Here is a 7824-nt window from a genome sequence, read left to right as displayed (position 1 = left end):
GGACGCTGCTGAAGGCAAAGAGCGGTTTATGGTTTTGTCTGCTCTGCGTGCAGGGGCCGGAGGAGTCAGCGTTTACTTGCTGAGAGTGCAAAAAATAAAAAGGGAACAACAACAACAAAAAATGGGGTTAGTAGCACGGGGAAGTCCAGGAAAGGCAGCGCCGGCAGAGCTGCGGTGCTTCTGCCGCAGCCGCCGGTGTACGGCTCTACCCCCTCGCCGCTGCTTTTAGCCCTGGTCGTGTTTTGCAAGGGATTTCACCAAAATTACCCTCGCGGCACCGGCACGCATGGGCGGAAGCCACGCTGATGCCGACCGGAGATAATGCACCGGGGAGCGTGGCCAGGGCGGCACATCGCTGTGTTTCGGCACGCTTCCCCGCACGACCTCTGCCAGCCACGGGTGGGTTGGGATTTACGGCTCTTCCCAGCGCTCCGGCGATGGGGACGGCTGCCGTGACATCGCTCTCATGGCTGGGGGTCCCGGCCGGCTGTGCGCATGCAGGACCCCCCACCACCGTGCCCACCGCCACCGGGCCCACCGGTGTCCGGCACCGCACGTCCAGGGTGTCTCAGCTGCTGGCAGAGCCACGAGGTGGCACCAGCCCCGCGTCCCCACGGTGCTTCCCCACCTCCCGGCAGAGCAAATCCATCTTTCCCTCCCCGCCACGCCGCCACGCATCACCCCACGGGCCCCTGTGTCGCCGGCAGCCTCCATCCTCGCTCTCCAGCACCCCAAATCCCTGGGGATCAGCTGGAGGCCGGGGATCCGGCATCCTCCCCGCCCCAGAAACCCAGCCAGAGAGATCAGATTTAGGGATTTTATTGGGATTTGGGCAACGCCGGGCTCGCCATCAGAGCGCACCAGGCCAGCCACGTGCAGAGGAAGTATTCGGTTACCGGCTCGGTGCGAGCGCGCACTCGGGTTTCAGCCCTGGCCCTTGTTTACAGCCGGTTTTTGGGGCCGGAGCGGCGAAGGAAGCGGCACTGAGGTCACGGCTCGGCACGGCTGGGCGGCGATGGTAAACACATTGCCCGGCTCGGGGCCAGTGCTGCTGCTGGTTAATCATTCCTGTTGATGGAACAAGTTCATGCCAGTACAGCCGGTCCCGACTGCTGCACTAAAAACACCCCGGGGACGGGGGGGGGGTTGGGAGACCCTCCCCCCATCGCCCCTCTGGGGTCACCCTCCAGGGATCCATCCCACCCGCGGCGCTGCTCACGTCCCCCCCAACACCTTCGGGGACAGCCCCGTCCCCACCGACAACCCCGCGCATCCTTTCCCACCCGTGTCCCGAGTTGGCTGGTGCTCTGCCGGGAACACGGTGCCATGCAGAGCCCATGGGCAACGTGCTGGGGAAAGCTAATTAAGCCGGCCTTGCCAATTAGTGCGAGCAAGAGGCTCACGACTTTCTAATTAGTTTAAATTTCACAGGATTGTTTTCCAAATGAGTCTCCGGGAACCGTTCTCAGCCCAGCGACCCGAAGATGGCCACTGGGCCAGCTTTCGCAGCCAGGACGTGACCTTCCCCATTCCTCCGTCCAGATCCGACCCCCCACAGGACCCAGACGCGCCGCAGGGCATCGAGAGCCGCCGCCACCTGCGGCCTGAGAACGGGCAACTCGTTACACCAAATGGGGCACACCTTCTAGGACAGCTCCGGGGTAAGCAGCAAAAAGCCACCACAACGGGGAAAATAAAGCTCAGCCCGGCGCGGGTGGGTGGCGGGAGCACAAGCTGGGCCAGCAGCGATCCCAAAGGCACCCCAAGCCCTGGGGTCCCCCGGCTTTGGGGTCTCCCCGGGTGAGCAGAGCGGCCCTGATCATCTGCACGCATGTGCCCCGGCACCTTTACAAGCAGCTAATTTAAGACCCACTGCCTTTTATTTTTAGAGGAGGACATCTAATGACATCCTGCAATGCCTTTTTATATTGCCTGATACACGAACTATTTCTGTACGGCTGTTTACACCCGCCGGCGCCACCGCTGCCCCAACGCCGTGGCCGAAGGTGCCGTTGGCCAAGGCAAGCACTGAGCATCCCTTCCCTAAAGGGGGAAAACCTCCCCCTATTCCCTCCCGATTCCGCAGGGTCCCGGCGACGCGTCCCCAGAAGGAAATGGCACCGGGGACACGCACACGTGGATTTACCCCACGCCGCCTCCGCTTACTCTTGCTAAGCGGAAAATTCAGCGCCGCATCCCGATAAAGCATGCAGTGCAGCCAGCCGGAGCTGCGGGGAAAAAAAAAAAACACCACCAAAACAAAAGCAAAAGCAAAAATAAAAAAATAAATGCAAAAATAAAACAACGCGGGAAGATGCTCGGAGCCTGGGGATTTGCTTTGGGCTCCCTGATTTTGGGGGATGCAAGCGCAGGCCGGCACCGGAGGAAAACCGTAAAGCAGCCGGAGGGGTTTGCTACGGTCCCATCAACAGCAGCTCTTGGGGGGTCTGAGCCCCCGGGGAAGGCCAGGTCCATCCCTGCGGGTCCGGGCTGGGATTTTGTTCCCAGATCGAGGCGTTTAACCTGTTTCCCAGGCTCGGGGAAACGCAGCCCTGCAGAGCAACAGCCTGGTTTTAGCCTGGGCAGCAGGGAGGGTTGCAACCCTGCAGCCCCTTCCCTCCTCCGCCCTTCTTGCAGCCCCTTTCCCCATCCACCCAGCCCTCTCCCAGCCCCTTCCCTTGGCCATCCGTCCCTCTCCCAGCCCCTTTCCCGCACCCAGCACCCTTTCTCTCTCCCTAGGCCCCGGCCCAGAGAGGAGCCGATGCCAGCGAGGTGTTCGAGCCCAGCCTGACCACGAGCCGTGGCAGGGAGGATTATTTGCCGGGCAAAAAGCCACCGCTGCTACCACCTACACAATGCCACCCGCTCCCAGGGGGATTAGGTGACCATTCAAGAGCTGCTTTGACTTAATCTCTAAGCAAACAAACTGATCCCTAGGATATTTTTTTAATTCTTTAAGCAGAATTCAAGGGCTGCATCTCACCCAGGGGCAGGCAGCTCATCCCTCGCCCTGGCATTGCAAAACCCCCGTGGCCGGGATGCCCGGCAGATCCTCGGGGTAGAAAAATCTCCCTTGCAGCCGGGGAATTTTTGCTTTTCCTCCCTAAGAAAAGCTTTCGGGGTTCTTCCCCCACCAAGCATCACTGGCACAGGCATCCTAGCTGTGCCCGTGCAGCGGGGAAGGGGCTGCAGGGACCACAGCTGGACACACGGCCGCAGCTGGACAGACGGCCGCCAGCCACAGCTGGGCTCGGCTTGTTTTGAAAGTCACGGGTGTTTCAGCGCCGACATTTCGCAACCATACGGGTGTCACAACAACAACAGCGACTGCAGTTTTACTTTGCAAACAGGGCCCGCGGCTGCCCAGCACCCCCGGCTCTTTCCTGCTCGCGTCGGACTGAGCTCGCCTGCTGCAACAGCTTCACCCGGGCGAGCGTTATTTCCAAACCCAAGAATGGAAAATGACTGGAAGCAACATCAACATTGAATATTTAATGTTTTTTCCTCACCGAGAGGGGCTCGGAGCTGCCCCATCCCCTGCGGGGCTGTGCTTGGTGCTCAGACCACCGCAAAATCCCGGCAGGATGCTGCATGCCCCGGCACGCGAGCCAGGAGAAGCGGTTAGAAACCATCTTCTCCCTCTGCCATGCGAGAAACACCTGGGTGACGGCAGGAAGTATTTTCTTTCTGCAGTTTTAATGTTTTCGGATGGCTGCTCTCAGGGCTGGCAGCCCCGGGGGCAGCTCAGCCTCTGGCATGGCTGAAGCTTTCCAGGCTTTGGCAGCAGCCTGGCGCAGCAAAGCCACAGCTATTAATTTTTTTTTTCCCCCCAACCAAAATCTTGTAATAATAAAAGAAATCATGAAACAAGGGCCTTGGGAGCCAGGTGGCCACCTCCCTGTGCTTCCCTGGCTATCGGGTGATCTGGAAAGAAAGGACGCAGCGCCCTTATCAGCACACACATTCCCCCACCCGCTTGGCAGCGGAGCCATCCAGAGGTTTGCGGCATAAACATATTTTGCTCAAGCAGGCGGCTGGGGTTGAACTAAGGATAGCTGGCTCGGCAGGAACCACTGAGCCCCATTTCCCCCCCAAAAAAATCCCATTTTTGCAGCAAACCCCCATCCGTGCATACAGGGAAAGGGCTGATCCCAGGGCAAGCAACCAACTGAGCTTTGCAGCAGTAAATGCAGAACCAAGAGCAATCCCCCCCACCCCGACCTGCTCTTTCCACATTTACCAGCTCTTTGCAAGCAGACTGACTCTCCCTCATTTTTTCACGCACAAAACTGCCAGGAAAGCAGAGTGAACCAGCTTGGGACCCCCTGGGACCATCCGGTGGAGCCGTGGCCGCCCTCCCAGTCGGTGCTGCCCGCCACTGCCACCTCCAACTGCCTGGAACCCCCCCTAGGCTATCTCTGCCTCCATCACCATGCAGGGATATGGTGGCATTTACACAGCTGCTTAGCAGGAAAATCCCTCTCCCTGCTCCATATAAACCCTTGCATTTAAAAGTAATTGGGTGCAGGCTTGCTAATGAGGTCAGTAAATGGGGAGGGGGTTTAGTTGCAAGCTCCTGGTGATGTGTGGGCATCCCTGCAAGCTGGCTCAGAGCCTCCCTTTCCTCCAAACTGGGCTTGGCTCAAGGTTTTTTTCTGAAAACAGCTCAAAATTGCTGCTTCTTGCAGGGGTGGGGGGGAAAAGGTGGAAGAAAAAAGGAGCATGACCCTGTTTCTGGAGACTTGGAGACTGGGGAGCAGATGGGGGGATTGGAGCTGTGGGGTTTGCCAGGGTTGCCCCATTGCAGGAGCTGCCCCGGGAGCGGGGCTGAGATGGCGGGGGACGGGGACAGCAGGGGTGACGGCCCCCCACTTCTCGCCTCTCAGCTGGGGACAGCCGCGTCCCCGCCAGCACCCGGAGCAGCCCACCGGCAAGGGCGGCGGTGCTGCTCACACCCTCCCTGGTGCCAAACGCCCCGCGCGAGCAAGGTTTTAGCTGCGGGGAGATATGGCGGCCAGGGCATGGGATGCCACTGCGCCGCGTCCCCTGCACCGGACGGGGTTTTCCGCATGACTTGCGGAGCGGTGCGTGGGAGTGACGGCAAACATGGCCGGGGTGGGGAGCAGCAGTGGGAGCAAAGTCCCATCGCGCCGCGTCCCTGACATGGGGCACGGCCGTGTCATCCTCAGATCCCCAGCCCATTCCCGCATGCCGGCGTGGGAGCCGTGCCGCGTCCCCAGCCGGGTCAGCACCATCCCCACGCACCCTGTTTGTGTGCCAACACATCACGTGCCGCCACTGGATGACTCGGAAGGGGGGGATTTTTTTAGTGGTGTTGTTTTTTTGAACAAAGCCAAAATATTTGTGTCCCTGCGGGGACGGCTCTGGGTCGCTGAGCCAGGGACACCACGCTGGGGTCCCAGCGGGAGAGGGGACACCCAGCTCGGTAGGGAGGACTCCCACTGGCACCCGGTGCTGGCGGCTCCAGCCCCCTGCGCCGTCCCCGCTGTTTATACATACACATGTTTGTGCGCGGTGCCCGGCCCCTTCCTCGCTCCCAAACAACTGGATAAAAGTCAAAAAGTCATAAGAATTTTCCATTGCCTGAGGGAGGGAGCAGTGGCCGCGCGAGGGGCTGGGCAGCCCCACAGCAAGGGACCCCAACCGAGGGGGTCGGCCCCAGAAAAACAAGGGGTTGGGTTTGATATAGTGAATAAAGGCGGCGGTTTGCTCCCGGCAGCCCACGGCATCAGCCAGCCCCGCTGTAAATGCTGCACCGGTAGCGCCCGCCGCCATCAGAGCTTGTGGGGTGTGTCGGTGAGCACCACGACGCCCGCTCGCACCGCACGATGCTCCCCGGGCACAGGACACGTGGCACATGCAACGCGTCCATCCGGCTGCTCCAGACTCTGGTTTTTTTGGCATAAACCAGCCCTGGTTTCCCTGCAGTTTTCCCCTGCTGCTGGAGGCTCTCTCTGCCCGCACCAGCTCAGCCGTTGCTCTGGGAAAAAGCTGCGATTCTTGTTGAGCCGGCAGGGAAAGCCCCGGCACAGGGATGTGGGGACTTTGCCTGCGGTTTCCGTGGGCGGGAGCAGCTCCGGCAAACAGGCGGCTGAGTCAGCGGGCAGAGGACGGCCGCGATGCCGCCCCGGCATGTCGGGGTGCACGGCTGCTTCCCGGCGCCCCGGCAGAGCTCTGCCACCGCCATGCAAAGGGGGTCCCTGGAGGTGCTGCCGGGGCCGAGCAGTGCTGTTCACAGCGCCGGAGGTTGGAGCAAAACCAAAGCAAGGCCCAGTGCTGCCGGGAACCATGTGCGTGTCCCCGAGGTGCTCAGGAACCCGCTGGCACAGCACGGGTCCTGTAACCCGGGGATGAGCAGGTCCCCGTGCCCCCGAGCACTCATCAGCGCCGACTCGCTGCTCCCCAGGGTGCGAGCCCAGCGTCCCGCCGGCTGCAAAGATGCTGAATTTGGGCAGCGCGTCGACCCCGTCCCCAGTGCGGGGACAGAACGGGGCATCCCCATTTGGGCAAAATCCAGATTTATCATCACCAACCGCCCCCCCTCCGCAAACAGACCAGCCCCCAGTGCCCCCATGGTGGGTGTTTTGGGGCGAGCTGCACCCCGCAGGGCTCAGCCCAGCTGGGATGGGGGAAGGCGGCGCTTGTTTTGGGAGCTGGACGGGCGCCCGGGCTGGGAGGCAGCAGCCGCGCAGCTAATCCTCGGCCCTCGCAAGGCTGCGCCGGCACATTCTGTCCCTGCCAGCACCGGGATGGCCGCGAGTTTCGCGTGTCACCCTCCCCGTGGCACGGCTGCGCTGGCCCCCCGCCGCTGACCCTCCGCTGGAGGACAACAGCCTCAAGCGAAGACCACGGCTGCCGTGCCGGGACCGAGCATCCTCTGGGGATGGGGAGAGCTGGGGGGAAGGAGCAGCCCCCCGACATGCTGCAGAAAGGGGCTGCGGAGCCGTGAGCTGCGGGGGGGGGTCCCAGCACCCTGCAGAGCCGTGAGCTGCAGCGGGGGGGGTCCCGGCACCCCAGTGCCCGGGGCAGAGGGGTCCCACATATTTTTGGGACTGAAGGGCAAAAAGGAAAAGAGAGAGGAGCAGAGCGGGGAGGGGGGTGGCATTTCCATGCTCCTCACGAGGAGCAGATTTTGCCGGGTGGTCTGGGAAGCATTTTCCAGCACGCGGGGCCAAGAGCTATAAATACTCCCGGCACTGTAATTGCATAACGCGCCTCCAGCCCGGCATCGGGTCTCCGTGCCGCGGCCGGCACCGCCGCCCATGGCACGGGGCCGTCCTGGCTCAGCAGACCCCCAGGGACCCCCCGTGTGCCCCAAACCCCCTGCCCCGCGTCCATAAACAGGAGAGGAGCCGGTGCTGTTCAACAGGGACTTTGGAGCTGGGGGAGATAAACAGCAGAAGGTTGGAGGGAGCACCGGCAGCACAGCCAGCGGTTGTGAAAGCGCTGCCGGGGGGATCCGTGCCTCGCCCCGGCTCTCGGGCAGCTCCGAATATCCAGACAGGGTATTTTTAGCCCCTCCAGGATTCAGGAGCACAGCCCTTTGCTGGCAGAGACCCAGATGGGCTGCGCCCCCCCCTCCCTTGCTGCACTACTGTCTGGCTTTACGAGAAAAACCTAGAGGCATTTGCAATAATTCCTGCTGGAAAGATCTCTCCCACGTGGGGACAGGGAGCGGTGCCCACCAGTGTTGGGTTCCCCGGCCCGGCGTGGCCCGTCCCCGTGGCTGTCACCGTCACGGCGTGACGTGCTTTCCCAGAAAGGCGCAGCGGGACGGACGGGGCGCTCGGTGGCTCTCCTCCC

This window comes from Ciconia boyciana, chromosome 24 (assembly GCF_034638445.1).
Source record: "Ciconia boyciana chromosome 24, ASM3463844v1, whole genome shotgun sequence".
Taxonomy (NCBI): Eukaryota; Metazoa; Chordata; class Aves; order Ciconiiformes; family Ciconiidae; genus Ciconia; species Ciconia boyciana.
This window is presented reverse-complemented; position numbering follows the sequence as displayed.